We start from the raw sequence: 16,204 nt of genomic DNA on the forward strand, positions 1-16,204 counted from the left end.
TTTGCTAGTAACCTTGGGCTTGGGGGCGGAGGGGTGTTGCTAACTGGTCTCTAGGCTTGCGTGACTGGGGCTTAGCAATCAATTTCACAGCAAATGACAGAAACCACTTCCAACTAGGGATGGGAATTTATCAGAATTTAGCGATAGGCTGGGGTCGGCATTTGCTCGACTTTAACATAATTTTGGGTTTTTGCCTAGTTTAGGTTAGCATGCTGTCTGTGCAGCTGCTTGCAAAGAGCTAGAGTTGTGTTAGCATTATAATGCAGTTGTTTCTCTCCTGGATGCAGTTTGCACTTTACCATCCCACTCTGGTCCTTTTGTGCAATAAAAATAAAAGTGATGTCGATATTCATGCTGCAGACTGCCATTATTTTGCTCATCTGGTACATGAACCGAAGTCACCTGATTGTAGTCCAAGTGCAAGTGCAAGAGACAAGCGGGACAGGTAGGAAAGGAGACTAAGATGTTAAAACAGCAGTATTTAGCAGAGTCAGAATGAGTACAGGTTAAGATGTTTGGAGGAACACCTAGAAACTACAAGGGGAATTGAGGTGAACGTTTTGTGTTAATGAAACTAAAAGCTAATGACACTCATCTTTTCAAATTCAACACACTGCATTTTGCTCAGTTCATTTTTTGGCACAGGCAAAGTTCTAGAAACCAGCAGAAACAGAGACATCTTCTCTTTTAGTTATCTCGCTTTTATTCTTATTCAGCTCAACAGTTTGAGGGGATGATATGGTTGCATTGTAGAAGCTGTGGCTTATGCCTCTTCCATCAACTACAGACGTGGAGCAACCAATGTCTTTTTTTAACTGCACAGCATTTTTTTCAAATGCATTGTGTTCTGCTACAATCAAAGCCAGCTCATGTGACACCACTTAAGGTAGCTTGTCAGATTTTGTAAAGCTCTGGAATAGAGATTTAACAAAGTCAGTGCCCATTTTATGCCACTTATCAGGGCCTGGGTCACTGTGGCAGCAGTCTGAGCCGAGATGGCCCGACTAGCCGCTCCCCAGCTTCCTGCTCGAAGCACTTTGAGGTACTCCCCAAGTCAAGAGACATAATTTCTCCAGTGTGTTGAGGGGCTTCCCTGCAGTCCCCTCCCTGATGGACATACTCCAGACACGTCTGCATCTCAACAGCATCTCTGTTGGCTCAGTTGGTTGTGAAGGTTTAGCGGCTCAACTCCAATCCACTTTTGAATAACTTCCATTTCATTAAGGAATAGCCCAGACACCCAACAGAGGAAGATTATTTCTGTCATTTGTATCTGGATCTCATTATTTCTACAGTCTGTACTAATGAAGGACAACAACATAGAAGGATGGGTAAATCAACAGCCTTACTTTGACGCTCAGCTTTCCCTGAGCACACCCTCTGCACCAATCCATCCATCAGTCTCCCGCTCCTTTCTTCTCTCAGTTGTGAACAAGAGCCTGAGACACTTGGACTCCTAGACTTGGGCCAGCAGCTCACTCCCAGAACTCCAGGCTAGATGGTCTCATTGTCATACACCTGGTGGATAGAGGGTTTTGATACAGGATGGGAGCACAGTATCTCTATTTTCGGTAAGAGTACTTGGTTTTTAGATTTTACCTTTAAAAGGCTCATCTGAATCGCAATTAGCCTGACCCTCACCCAGAACCAGTTGGGAGCCTTGGGAGTTCCTACAAGAGCTAGCTAGCCTGGGCAGTATAGTACCAGGGCTCACTGGAAGAAAACTGCTTGACCAAGATAATGTGGCGGGAACTCCTTCAAAAGTAAATATAATCTCAGCGGATTATGGTTTCAAGATGTTTCTACACATAATCTTCAGACTGGCCTGGATAATCAGCTCTTAGTGTGAAGTTGGCCTCTCTGCCATGTCAGATGATTTCAGGGAATTTTTCTGAGGTCAGCAAATCTGTTTGAGTTAGACAAATTTAACAAATGGGAATGTAGTCTGTATTTACTGGAGGATGCTAAAGACATGTTAACTTTTCTACATTAGCAGGCTGACAAGTTCAGACCCTGTGAGGGTGATGACACTAGAAAACATTTTGCTTACACTTTGTGTATGGCACTAGAGGTTGCTAAACTTTAAAATACCAGCATGTTGTTACTTGGAGAGGACAGTACAGATATCACATGGGTGAGTTAGCGGGGCGAGGTCCCTCTAATATTTGATTGAAAGTATTTAGGCATTTTGTGAATACAGCTCAAATCAGTAAAGTCGAACATCTAGAGCTGCATAAATTCATAAAGTGGCGAGTGTTACGCTAAGCGTTACTTAATATTAAAGTTACGCTTTCTAATTCCTATTTTTCTTTCTCTTTGACTAAAAGCATGTTCCTCAGCCTGAGAGATTTTTTAAAAACAGCTTCAGAACCGAGGACATAAAAGGACACTCTACCAGTAGAATTAAGACAATCTTTTATTACCAGGCTTTACCTCAAGTTGTTTATTGTAAATGCAAATATAATCAAATACACAGCTGAGCTCCTTTAACCCGGTAACACAAAAAAAGAAGAGTTTATCACATCTGATATCAATGTGATTTTTTTCATGCTACATTTTTAAGCAATAAAAATGCAGGAATGTAACACAAACACGAACACAAATTAAAACGTATATATGCAAACTGACATTTAACTTTCTTTAAATTTGTCAGGTTTGATAAAGGTGCAGCCCATGCAGAGCAGACAGGTCTCAGGGCAAGAAAAGGACACATGACACCAGCTGGTTGACTCATTCAACAGACAGTTACCTGCTTTGTTCTCACCTGAACCCAAATGGAAATGACTCAGACTTTGCACTAGAGAGGGGCAGGGTAAAATCAGTTCAAATGCTGATTTATCTCAGTTGAATATTTCCATTCTTACAAACAGGTCTTTCTGAGCAATGTCTAGAAAAGTTTAGGGTTGCAGTGCAGGTACATCAACGCTGTGTTTTCAACTGTTCTACTCTGATTTTCAGGTGTAAATCACACCTGCTGCAGAAGTATGATTTATATGCTGCTGACATTAAGTAATACACCAAACCCCAATCACCAGTTTAATATTTCTGAGTAAAATATTCTCTGAAAATGTCTGGTAGAATTGAAAAGAATAGAAATGAGCCTTTCTAAATGAATTAATGTAATAGAACTAGTACGTAACTGTCATTCAGCACTCTCTTAATGAGTTTTTGATGGTCCATCATGAAGACGTACTAAGACGTTGCTAAGCTGAAATATGGTGCAAAGACACCCACTAGTCAACAAAATGCTCACATGAAGACATTTATTTCATGTTGCACGTGCTGCAAAACCTACACAAACAATCCACACCGCCACAGTCTGACGCTTCTTAGCAAGATGTTTATTTTCTTTCTTTTTTCTTTTTTTTTTTCCAGCTCTAACGTCATTCTCCCTTTCCCCACCCCACCCCCAACCCCAAATGATGCACTCCCCCGTCTCTCACTCTCTTATTGTGACATCAGTCAATGAGCTGGAAGAAGGAAGCGATGCAAAGAGGCTGCTGGAGCGCCATCTCGCTTCCATCCCCTACTCTACCTCTCTTTCATTTGTATGTGTGTGTGTGTGTGTTCTGGTGTGTGTGTGTGTGTGTCTGCTTGTTCACGCGTGTGCGCGCACTCTTGTACACTCGCACAATAGTCTCTTAAGGCTTTTGGAGGATGCTGTATGAGAGCGTGAGGTGCTTTCCCGTGGCTGTCCTTCAATTCCCCACTTACCTCTCAGAAGAGCTCTCTGCTTCTGCACTGCCCATGTCACAGCCATTGTCCCTAATTAGGGATTCAGGACCCAAGCCCATTCAATTAATGTGCAGCAACAAAGCGCCACAGACTCACCCCACTTTTCACCCTTTCACCCCCTCCCCGTAGCCCTGAAAAGCCCTTTCTAACCCCGTCTGCAGTAGCGCCATTAGATGGACTGAGGTAAGAGGAATTAGTTAGGAAAGGAATTAGTGTTGAGAGCAAGGAAATTATTTTTAGTAAATTGTAATTATCAATCTGGAGCTAATTTGGCAAAAAGACTGTAGTTGCAAGATGCTGAAAATAAACAGCCCGACACACGTGTATTTAAACCTGAAGATAACACTGAAGTCAATACTGTGACTTCATAATGCAGCCAGTTCTGAGTGAGACGACCGAAAGCAACCATGTTAAAAATGCTTAAAGACAAATGGTCTCAGGCTCATTCAGTTCAAGTGCATGGACTGATAGTGAAAATGCGGACAGGGTGATAAAAATGACAAACTATCTGCAACTACAGTTTCATCATCATTCACCTTCCAGCAAAGTACTTAACCCCCATCTGCTTTGACGGAGCAGCTCATTGACAGACTGTCGTCCTGTTTACGGGGCCGTCGCACTGTGGCTAGCTTTAAAATTACGAGGACAACTAAACCGACAAAGGAGCACAAGAAAAGTTTTCCTGGAGCCTATTTGGGAAAGTATTATCGTTATATTGTTACTAGTGTTTGTAGCAGCAAGAGGTCCAAAAATTTAGTAAACTATTAATTTAACATTATCCCGTCCCTCTTAGTGAAATAAGTCCATGTATCAGGTGAGTTTTTACCAAATCACCGTTTTTTTACACTCTAATAATCTTTCTATGGCTGAATACTAGCACTAGCTATTCTAGTGCCTCTGTGGGGCTGTACTTTGGCACAATGGTACTAAACATCAACTCTTATAATTAGCTCAAAGTTTGATGAAAATGTTATTGGTTTTTGCAAACATCTGCTCACAAAAAAGATTTGTGATTAAAACCCAACACACGTAATTAAAAATGTACAGACAGCATGCCCAGTGTGTGCGTGTGTGTGTGTGTGTGTGTGTGTGTGTGTGTGTGTGTGTGTGTGTGTGTGTGTGTGTGTGTATGTACATTGTGTTACTGCTGGACTCTGGATGTTTGTTGTGGTTGGTCAGCTGTGCCCTCACTTGCGCATCTTCACTCTTGTGTGTGTTCCCAAACTGAAAACACACAAAAAAAAGACTGTTGTCATTTTTCCCTGGTACACTGAATAAAAAGACCACATACAGTAAGAAACAAGACAGCTTATGAAACTACTTGCTGTCGCTTTGAAAGAAAAACACTGTCCCGTTGTTTTTTGATGTATGATTTTAGCAGCAGAGCCTCTATTGTCATGTTTTCCAATTTGTAATGCCCCAAATGGGTTTTGGACCACAGACAGGACTTAACAGTAGCTGAGCTCTTTGACTAGAAAGCAGTGTTGTTGTAATACATGCTGAATGTGCAATTTACCCCAGCCATGGCTTTTGAACCATATGCTAACCAAACCAACCTTCATCGCTTTGTGGTGATGCCATTGCCCACATTTATATTTGTGCAGGCTATGTCGACGGGACATGTAGTTACATTCTTAGAGAGGTGCTTGTCGGGTTACAGCGTAGACTACGGTGTAGGATTTCAGATGTGTTTTCAGTTAAAATGTGCCTACAGGGTAGATGTAGCACAGATCTAAATCCCCAGTTTGCTAGAGGACAAAGTATCCATGATTTCCCAAAAAACTTTGTTTCATCAGTTCACAGGAGCTGTCCAACCTGACCTCAGTGCATCTCAAGAAACATTTCTGTACCTTTGTCCCATGTTTGTTTTTGTAACATATGGATGCATTGACAAATTGCATTAACAGACGGGGGTTCTGTTCCTGAGTCTTTGCAGGAATTTTCATTATTAGTGAAAGTGGTTTAAGAGGATGAGGTTCTTTCTTCTGGGAGGAGTTGCTGTTTTTTTTATTGTTTGTTTGTTTGTTTTTATGCTACACTACACATAGAAAAAAGGCTAAAGGGGTATTGAGTGCATTAAAATGTGTTGCCAATGAGTTCTTACCAACCTTCAGTATACAACTAATGGGGAGTGCAAGTGTGTTGTCTTTGGACAATTTTGCACCAAATCTTATGGTCATCCATCCATCAGTTTCTTCTAAACATAAAATTGTTAAGCAGTTGATCGTATGAGAGGAAAAGCTGGGGCGATTACCATATTTATTAAACTCTCGCAATTCATCCAAGAGTACTCAGCGATCTCCCAAAAAGAAAGGAAATCCCCCACCAGGATAAAAAAGATGTAACAGGTATAACAGTACATGTAGTAAACCAAGGCCCTAAAAACTCTATGCTTGATCTAACCAAACATGTATACATCTGTGGCCACAGTGTCCCTGAGTCTGTGTGGACACCTCCAGCAGTGTGATACTGATCTTTCTTCTGTGTGAAATGATTCAATTACTTACACTCACCCAGACAGGAAATTAGGGATTTTATGTATGAAGTGTTTTGCAGGGGGTAGAGGTGTGAAAAGGCTTCTTAATGAAGCGGATTTGCCTGGGTTCATAAAGAAGATATCTAAGGAATGGGAGAAATACTGCATCCTGAACCATAGACCCTCAGGCAACATGTAAAAACACATACAAATAATTGCACCGAAAACAGGCAGACGAATATCTCAGGCATATAAACATGAATGCATTATGCTCTGGTTTGCAGTGGAGCTGAGCAGAAACCTAGAGAATGGCTTTGTGTTTGACACCATCTTTTCCAGGGTTTGCCAGATATTGGAGGTGTGTGGAGAGCAAGACGGAAGAACACTGGAAATCTGATTGTTAACACATACATCATCATCTGCACTCTGGGCCAACCCATTCTCATCTGAGCACATTAAACGCTGCCTTTATGTCAGCTGCAAATGGCATCGCAGCTCGTCATGCCCTTCTGGAGTCTCAAGCCTGCTGCCTATGTTTTTAGGCGCTATTGTGACCAAACAGTGGAGAAACAGGCAAGCTGGGATAAACAATGGCTAACCTCAGAGTTAGCCTTATGATCTATGGGTCACCTGATCTACCCAGCAAGCTAAACCAGCAGCCACTATGATGTAAATTTAAGAAAGAACCATAGGTCCGCTGTTATATGTGTTCAGGCTGAACTTTGATGGGAAAAATGTATAATATTCCTTTGTTTGACAATTTTATCTCTCATGGAAAAAAAAATGTGAAAATTCCCAGCATTTTTAGATGACACAAATTTTAAATCGCTCCAGCTAAGCCACTGGGAGGGGTTTGTCAAAATGTAACAGCAGTAATGTTGAAAGAAAATAAAGATCCATTAAAGTCAGAACGGCTGCTTCAAGGCTTTTCTGTAAGTTTCAACATCACATATGTATCTAAAACCTATTTTGCCTGATCCACACCTAAGACGCACATCTTTTGAGTTTTGTTAGCTTCTAAGCAACTCATTTTGAAACAAAATAATAATTCAAACCTTTGTTGTTAGGTTATTTTTAGTTTCACTGGCACAAACAACAATGTCTGTCCTCCTCTGGTGTAGATCTTCATCGACTATTCAGCAACAGATTGCAAAACGTAGCTATTCTTTAAGGGCTAATAGGTATGTAAGTGCTTTTCAGATTTCTCGTCCATAACATTTGAACAGTTCCAGCAGAAAATGAAATTATTTTATACTGTGTGTCTGTAGTGGGGACAAAAATGGTGTACATAAAGATTTTGCAGTCATAAACTAGGGGATTGACTCAAACATAAAAATCACAGAGGAAAGTTCAAAATCAATATATTTACAGTGCTGCGAAAAACTATTTCTTGCGTTTTTTCACATTTGTCACACCTACACGTTTCATGGCTTCAGGGCGTGAACCACAACCATGTTTGATTTTATTCTAAATGCAACCGGATTTAAACCTTCCAAAATCTTAAGTTTTTGTCTTCTTAATCTACAGAATATCTTCCCAAAAGTCATCAGTGTTTTGTGGGGAATGTGAGATGAGCTTTTGTTCTTTTTGGTCAGCAGTGGTTTTCTCCTTGAACTCTCCCATGGATGCCTTTTTGCTAGGTCTCTTTCTTTGTGTTGAATCATGAACTGTAAACTTAAATGAGATAAGTGACACATGCAGTTCTTTAGATGTTTTTCTGAGGTCTTTTGTGACCTCTTGGATGAGTGATTGAGTAATTCTAGTACGTCGGCCAGTCCTGGGAAGGTTCCCCACTGCTCCAAGTTTTCTCCATTTGTAGATAATGACCCTTACTGTGGTTCATTGAAGTCTCAGAGCCTTAGAAGTGGTTTTGTAACCTTTTACAGACAGATAGATGTCATTGACTTTGTTTCTCAGCTGTTTCTTCGAATTGCAGCCTGATATATTGCTTTTGAGATCTTTTAGTCTGCTTCTCTTTGTCAAACAGCTTCTATTTAAGTGATTTCTTGAATCAACAGGTCTGGCAGTAATCAGACCTGGGCGGGGTTAGTGAAAATGGTAAATCACAGTTAATTCATGATTTAACAAGGGGGAGCAGTTACTTTTTCACACCGGATATGGTCGATTAGGATAATGTTTTCCCTTAACAATTGAAATAATTTAAAAACTACATGTTATATTTACTCGGGTTACCATCTTTTAATAATTTGTTTGATGATCTGAAATATGTAAGCGACAAATATGGAAAAAACTAAGAAATCAGGAAGGGCGCAAATATTTTTTCACGGCACTGTACCTGCACGTGATAACTAATTTACAACATCGGGCTTGTGGGTGTAACTCACATTCATGCTTTGGAGGCACACTTCATGCATGAGATGTCAGTTAGTGCACTAAACACTGCAGGCCAGGAGCATTAAATACTTACTGACGAGTATTTAATATTTAAAGGCAAACAGAAACACAAAAGCTATGTAAAAAAAAAAAAAAAGCTGAAAAATAATGTTAGATGCTTAGATTTGATACTAGGTTCAAATTGTCAAAAAAATGTTTACTTTGAATACCAGATCTGAAATGTCCATTAGTGTACTGCAAGGTATAAAATATGAGAAAAACAACCTTTAACAAAAAGCGGTCTGCCTAATTTTGACAGTGAAATGCTGCAAATGAAACATGGCTGAACAATCACTGCAGCTGCTCAGCTTTTTTTTTTGTATATCCACCACAACTAGTGGAGGGTAATAGCTCTCGTCTAAGTGGAATATATTTATCCTTCACAAATGTCAAACCGTTGTTGCCACAGCATCGTTGCTACAACAGCAACGGCGTGTGGCAAGCGATTGCCACATGGGCATATCACACAAACACACAGCTGCACAGGCGCACACACACACACACGCACACGTATAACACACCTGTAAACATATACCGTGTGCTGGTATGTCAGCAACTGTCTCCTCCTCTCATCACATCCATAATACACATTTTCCTTCTGCTCCCTCCTCTTCCACACCCTACCCTCCCATCCATCCACACAGCCTCCCCCGATGTTGTGGCCTGCCCGTGACAGTAATTGAGGGAAGCTGGCTGGAACAGAGTGGGGAGGGTGGGGGGCGAAAGGGGAAGGATGGGAGGAGAGAGAGATGAAAAGAGGAAGGGAGGGGGAAACCATTCATCTGAGACCCATGGATGTGGAATGGCATATTACCAGTCTAATGTGTAATTAGATAGATAGGGAATAAGGTCAGTGTGCTCTGAGAGGGGGTAATAGTCGTTGGCACAGTGCCATCTAGTGGTGCAATAATAAATGGGAAGCCTAATCCTCAGGTGGACAGTTGTGGAATAAATAGGGATCAAATTAGAAGTTAACGATGATTTATGGGATATTCTTCACCGCCTGCGAGTGGAATTTCTCATGTGATTGTTTGCCATTGGCACTTCCTGCGGTATAGCTGTCACATTTACCGCCAGACAATCGGGCATTTGTTCATTGTCATCGCGTGGTTTCTGAGCTGATATGGCCACCTGATTTTAATGATTTTCCTGCTGACTGCTTATAATTTACAACATTTCAATTAGGAAATTAGATACTTCAGTTTACCACAGATGGCAGGAGACACAGATAGATGCCACACACACATACATAGTGTCTCTTAAAGCTCGTTTTCACGTGTTTGCTGTATTGTGATCGTACCTCCTGAACAGAGATACCGGCCTTCACTCTTTGCATCCATATGACAGGTGGTTTGTCCAGACCTCTTGGAGCCAGGCAGATCACATGACAGGAAGCTGTTAAAGCTGTTGGACCCGTGATAAACAGAATTACTCCCACCCTGCGGGCAGGCAAATAATCTCTCAGGGCATTTACTGTAAATCTACAGGTATGTGTTAATGTATAAACAAAGCTTGTGTTTTGCTAACGTCATGGTGTGTACCCATGGAAATTATTTATTGGTGCATATGAAGGAAGTACACATTAGTGTGGACAGTGTTTGTTCACATTTCATCAGACACCACAGCTAAATAAAAAACATATTTTACATTTAATTGTCACAGACTGGCAACCTATCCAAGTCATCCAGTGACAGATGGAATAAGCTCAACAAGTGGTTAAGAAACTGGATGGATGACTATGAACACATGTTACAAATTTCAATCAATAGTCCATAAAGGCCCTAATTCTATTAAGCTATAATTCTGCAAAGCCTGTCTGACAGACTTTGTTCTGTGCACATTTGCACTTTCCAAATCCAGCTCTAGCACGCATAAAGCCTGCCTAACTTGCACAAAAACGGCTTTTATCATTACTTTTAATGAGTTTAAGCAAGCTCCTGTACTGTGGGGCCTGCTTCATACAAGTGAGAGAGAGAATAGAGACATTGTCATTTCTCATTAAATGGTTTAGCTTCTCTTGTGATACACATTTTCAGCAGGGATAATGTGTAATGCATGTGTGCATTGTTAGACTATTGATGGGCATTTTTCACTGTGTTTTCGACCTTTTCATAGAATATATGTACAACTGGAAAGAATAACAATATCTGAATAGAAAAAGAAAACAATTATTAGCCTCTCCCCAATCCACCACCCCTGAGTGTCTGCAGTTTTTTGTTCTTACCAACACTAAAAGAAGGAAAACAAGAGGTACCAAAACTGGACTGCTGGTTAGCCTGCTGTCTAAACACAACCAAATCAAAATGCTCAGGATATTCACTATAACATACAAAAGTGTGAATGTGTGTGTGTGTGTGTGTGTGTGTGTGTGTGTGTGTGTGTGTGTGTGTGTGTGTGTGTGTGTGTGTGTGTGTGTGTGTCCACACCCTCCTCTATCGTTCTATTACATGGGCCAGTGACTGCGGCATCTCTCCAGTTTCACCCCTCTGCTCTCCCAGACGTCTCATATTGCCCGGAGGGATGGTGATGATGTGGGAGGCGGGGGAGGGAGAAAGGGTGGGTGACTACACACATTATCTGTCTGAGAAGAGCTCAAACCGCACTGCCGTAGCCTCTATCTCCTCTCTGCTGACTTCAACATCTAACATTTGGGCCCAGTAATCTCGCGTTGCTTTTGTTCACGCCGCAGCGTGAATTGTTCGTTTTGGTGGCCGATAAATCGATTATTCGCCGAGACAAGATGAGTGAGGAGGCACCTCTGAGCAACATGACAGATTTAGAAAATAGGCTTTCATAGCCACATGAGACTGGTTTCATTAGTACATTTTACTTTTCCTAGACACCACTTGCCATTTTATTAGGTACACACGTTTGATTCATTTTTATATACGTAGCGCCAAATCACCACAGCAGCAGTCTCATCAACACAATTATCTAAGCAGCCAATCATACTGAAGCAACTCGTTGCATTTAGACATGCAGACACGGTCAAGGCAACTTGATGAAGAACTTGGAAAGAAAAGCGATTTAAGTGACTCTCAATGTGATGTGGTTGTTGGTGCTAGACATGCCAGAAAACAGCACAATCATCTCTAGAGTTTACAGCAAATGGTCTGAAAACTGAAAAAAATCTCCAGGGAGCAGCAGTTTTCTTGTTGATGCCGGAGGTTAGAGGAGAATGGCCAGACTGCTTCAACCTGATAAGAGGCCAACAACTTCTCTCAGTACTTGGTACAACCGAGGTATGCAGAAGAGCATCTCTGAATGCAGATGAGCAGCAAAGAACCACACTGGCTTCCACTCCAAACTTCAGTTCCTTGCATTATTGACTGAGGATGTGGTGGTGCAATGGTGTGCAGGACATTTTCTTGGCAGACTTCGGGTGCCATATAATCGCATGTGCATTGCTTAAACACCCAAGTATTGTTGCTGACCATATCCATCCAAGGGCACCCATCTTCTGATGCCTGCTTCCAGCATGACAACATACCACATCACAAAGTTCAAATTATCTCAAACTGGTTTTCCGAACACGGCACTGAGTTGACTGTACTCAGAGACAATAGTGAAGTGATTTATCTTCCAGAAAGATCAATTAGATAATCAGCAGCCTAGAAGCATGGCTGGTCCTCGAGGCAGACTGTGCACAGCAAAAACCAGTGCACTTTTCACCATCCAATGACCTTTTCAGAGCTCAACTGAGCACCTTCACTGTAAATGAGTGTCACTATTCTGCCCCCTAGTGACAAAATGTTTTAAAAAATCCTCAGTCAACTATAATAGTGAAAGGGTAATCTAAGGTTGGCTGATTGTAAAATAATGACCATAAAAGATAATTGGCATTTAAAATGCAATAACTGTTACTAAGGACACTACATACTCATCTAAATAGTTATCTCTTATCGTAAAGCAAAGGTCTCTGGCATGAAAAGTACGAGTGATTGCACCTTTGAATCCTAGGACTGGTTTATCATGTGACGCTACTTTTTTAGAGCGATAGGTTTCTCTTTCGGTTCATCTTAAAAGTCACCCTTGCACAAAAAAGCAGGAGACTATTTTTTTTAACTGTGTGTTTATTGAGTTTTAAACTTTACACTGACACCAAAATTAAACAAACAAACAAATAACCAAAACAACAACAACATAGCAGAACGAAACAAAGCAGACAAAACAAAACAAAGAGACAAGCAACCCGGCTTATGAATACAAAGAAATAAGTGGAAAATCCAGACATTTTGATTATGAGATACGATTAACAATACATATATGTAAAATAGCAGTGATCTGCTTGCATTATACCAAGGCCCGTGAGAAAATAGCAGAAATATCCAAACCGACATACGCCATAAATGGGTCCCATATTTTATTAAACTTTTTGTCCCTACTATGTAGCTTGCATGTTAGGAAATCTAGTGACACATATTCCAATACCGTCCGATGCCACTGAGTCTTAGATGGGGCCGTGTCCGTGATCCAGTTCAAGAGGACACATTTCCTTGCACAGAATGTTAACAGTACATAGAGCTGCTTTCCAAACGTCCCCCTAATTTTGTCGTTTGCCACTCCAAGTAGCATACACAGTGGATTGCATTCAGTGTCAGTGGTGAAGATCTTATCCAGTTCACACTTTATGAGGAACCAGAATTGTTGTATTTTCCGGCAGGACCATAGACAGTGCGTGAGGTTGCCCACCTCTATTTTACATTTAGGGCACAGCGGAGAAAGGTCTGAATTGTATTTATGGCGTTGAGAAGGTGATATGTGAGCTCTGTGTAGGATTTTAATTTGGATTGCCTTAACTTTATTACAGACGCTCAGAGATTTAGCATTCTCTCAAACTTTGTCCCATACCTCGTCACTGATCTCTATATTTAATTCCTTTTCCCAAGTCCTCTTCAAATTGGTTGTGTCAGTGACCCCAAATTCTGTTAACAGGCCATAGCAAATTTTTATAGAAGTTGAAATATCTGCTTTTCACATTTAGAGACAGTTTGATTAGTGAGTATTGTTGTAGCCCTCTGTATATGGTCCCTCACTTGTAAATATCTAAAGAAGTCATGCCTATCAATGTTGTATTTATAGATTAGCTAAGCAGGAGACTATTAATACTCCCCACCATCACTGCTCATTTATTCAGCTGTTTAATTATGAGGTAAATCAATACCTACACTATTCATGTCTGGCATATTTATCTTAAATCGTGTTTATTCATGGTGTCTGTAAACCGAATATATTCACTTCCTCCGTGTCTGATATCATTTTTAGGTAATGGTTCAGCCTTAATCAAACCACGCTCTATCTCCACTGACTAAACGCCTCCGCAAACACACAGGAAGTGAGCACAGGGAACTAGATTTCTTGGAGAAAGCGTGGACAAAAATCTGAGACAGAGATATGTTTACTTCACACTCATTGCTTATGGACGAATGAAGAGTACAGTAGAAATCCTGATGGCAGGATAAACAACTGGGCGGAGACAGCTGCCTAACACACCCTTGCCACAGAGCAAACACCTTTACTGGACCCCACCTTTTAACAAAGCTATTATCTCATTACGCTTTAATCTGGGAATGCAGAAATAAGCAAGGGTGTTCCTAGAGGGAGTTTGGGAAGTGCAAATAATAATTACCTGAAAACCACATAATTTCCACATAATTATTGTCACATATTTTCCTCCCCCAAACTTCCCTCTTCATAAAATTTCTCGCAGCTTTCCCTGAATCTTCGTGGATCTCCATTTTATATAAATATGACACATTTCCATAAAGCTGCCTCTGAGCCAAACATGCAGTCACTCAGGCCACCCACACAACTCTGAGAGCGGACATGACTATCTTTGGCAGGAACTCATTGAGGGGAAGGGTTGATGTAACGGTATACAAAAAACCTCAAGATGCTTTTACATCTGTGGGACTGTGGTAGAAAATCCAAATTCCGAGTTTGGAAAAACCTCTGACAAAAATTAGGAAAACCTTTTTTGTCTTCTTCTTCTTTTTTAATTTTTACCATGTTGTATACTAGTTATAAGACTAACAAAACTTGCTGGGAACATTTGAGTAGATTTTTTAAAAGGTCACATCAAGCCTGTATCCTTTTCTGTTTACATAATTACATTGCGCAGGAGTGTGTCCTAAAATTAACTTTAGAAGAGCCTGCAAAGATGCCACAACTAAGTGTGTGGCATTTTTCGGCATTATTGAAAAAAAAACACACAAAAAAAATGAAAGAGCTACAACCTTAGCCTCACAAAAACAACACTTTTGTTATTATTATATTGATGAAACATTAGAAAGAGCTCGTCGACGTGCTTCCACCAGGTTATAAAGAGTTCATAAACCCATTGGTTTCGTTTGTGTAAGCATATCTTAAGGTGCTGCCAGTAATCACTGTCATAATAAGGGGGAATGATGTCACCTTTCTTGTTAATCACTAACCAACAATGGAAGCAATGCTGCCTTTATTACTCCCTCAAGTCCAAATCTGGAGAAACACACATCTATGAGCAGACTATGCAGAACATTTCAATATCTCCAGTATCAGTGCACAATGGACTCCTTGTTAGAGTAGTCGACTGTTTAAACATTGTAAAAGAACCGCATGTTAGCCTTCTGACAGTCAATATGGCTTCTCACACTTTCCATGTCTCTATCTATTTCAGCATTATTATTAGGGTGGCCCAGTGGCTCGGTGCAGCTGTACATATGTGGGCGGGTGGCTGCTCAGTATGTGTGTGACTGGCACAATGAGAAAATGTCAGCGGAAGCAAATCCTTCCCTCTCTTCACGCTCTGCTCTCTATCTGGAGTCCCTGAAAATCGGCGACCTTACATGCCTCTAACAAACAGTCCACTGATACCGTGTGTGTGTGTGTGTGTGTGTGTGTGTGTGTGTGTGTGTGTGTGTGTGTGTGTGTGTGTGTGTGTGTGTGTGTGACGAAATAAGATCAAGGGTGGAGTGCTCTACCCACACTATTTGTTAAAACCATGAATTAATACCCACGTAAAACTTCAGGAGAATTTTGGATTAAAAAGATGCATTTAGAAGATTTTAAAACAAATTAACATCGGGAATAAATATATCGTGACACAGAAATGTAAGGCAACCAAGTCACTACGAGCGTATTATCTAGTATTTACAGAGAAGACAGATAACCTTTTCTTTGTGCTTGACATTTGGAGCCTAACAATACTCATCTTGAGTAGTATAGAGAGCATCTCAATAAACTCCTATAAGCAAGAATGTCTGCAACTGTGTGGAGAACATAAACTCCCCTTTAAACAGCAAGAAACCTCCAGCAGATCCAGGCTCAGGCAGGGTGCAGCTATGTGCTGGGACCGGTCTCAGAGGGGCAAGACAAAAGAGCAACGAAGGACACAAACAACATGAAGGTAATGGCGTGCAATAGTAGCATATAAGCTCATTAAAGAGTGAAAGAGTGGGTAGCATTAGCCCTTAGCAGCATAACTAAGGGATGGTTTAGGGTCACATGATCCACTTTTAACTATAAGCTTTATTAAAAGGGAAACTTTTGAGGGGACTAGCTCAGGAGGGTGAGATACCAAACTCCAAGTTGTGTGCGAATGTTGGATAGAAAGCACTT

At 40.9% G+C, this 16,204-nt stretch overlaps 1 long non-coding RNA gene across 3 annotated transcripts in view; it reads right to left on the minus strand.

The window, feature by feature from the left end:
• Positions 1-16,204, minus strand: part of LOC120728840 — a 47,808-nt gene that overhangs the window by 25,493 nt on the left and 6,111 nt on the right. For 2 of the 3 annotated variants that reach the window (XR_005694790.1, XR_005694789.1), the window contains exons 2-3: positions 4,871-4,959; positions 624-1,518 (exon numbers count right to left, since the gene is read on the minus strand). This is a non-coding gene — a long non-coding RNA (uncharacterized LOC120728840). Of the gene's footprint in view, positions 1-623; positions 1,519-4,870; positions 4,960-16,204 lie in introns of those variants that run through there. The other variant, XR_005694791.1, reaches the window with a different exon arrangement.

The sequence above is a fragment of the Simochromis diagramma genome, unplaced genomic scaffold (assembly GCF_900408965.1).
Source record: "Simochromis diagramma unplaced genomic scaffold, fSimDia1.1 OVJJ01000302.1, whole genome shotgun sequence".
Lineage (NCBI taxonomy): Eukaryota > Metazoa > Chordata > Actinopteri > Cichliformes > Cichlidae > Simochromis > Simochromis diagramma.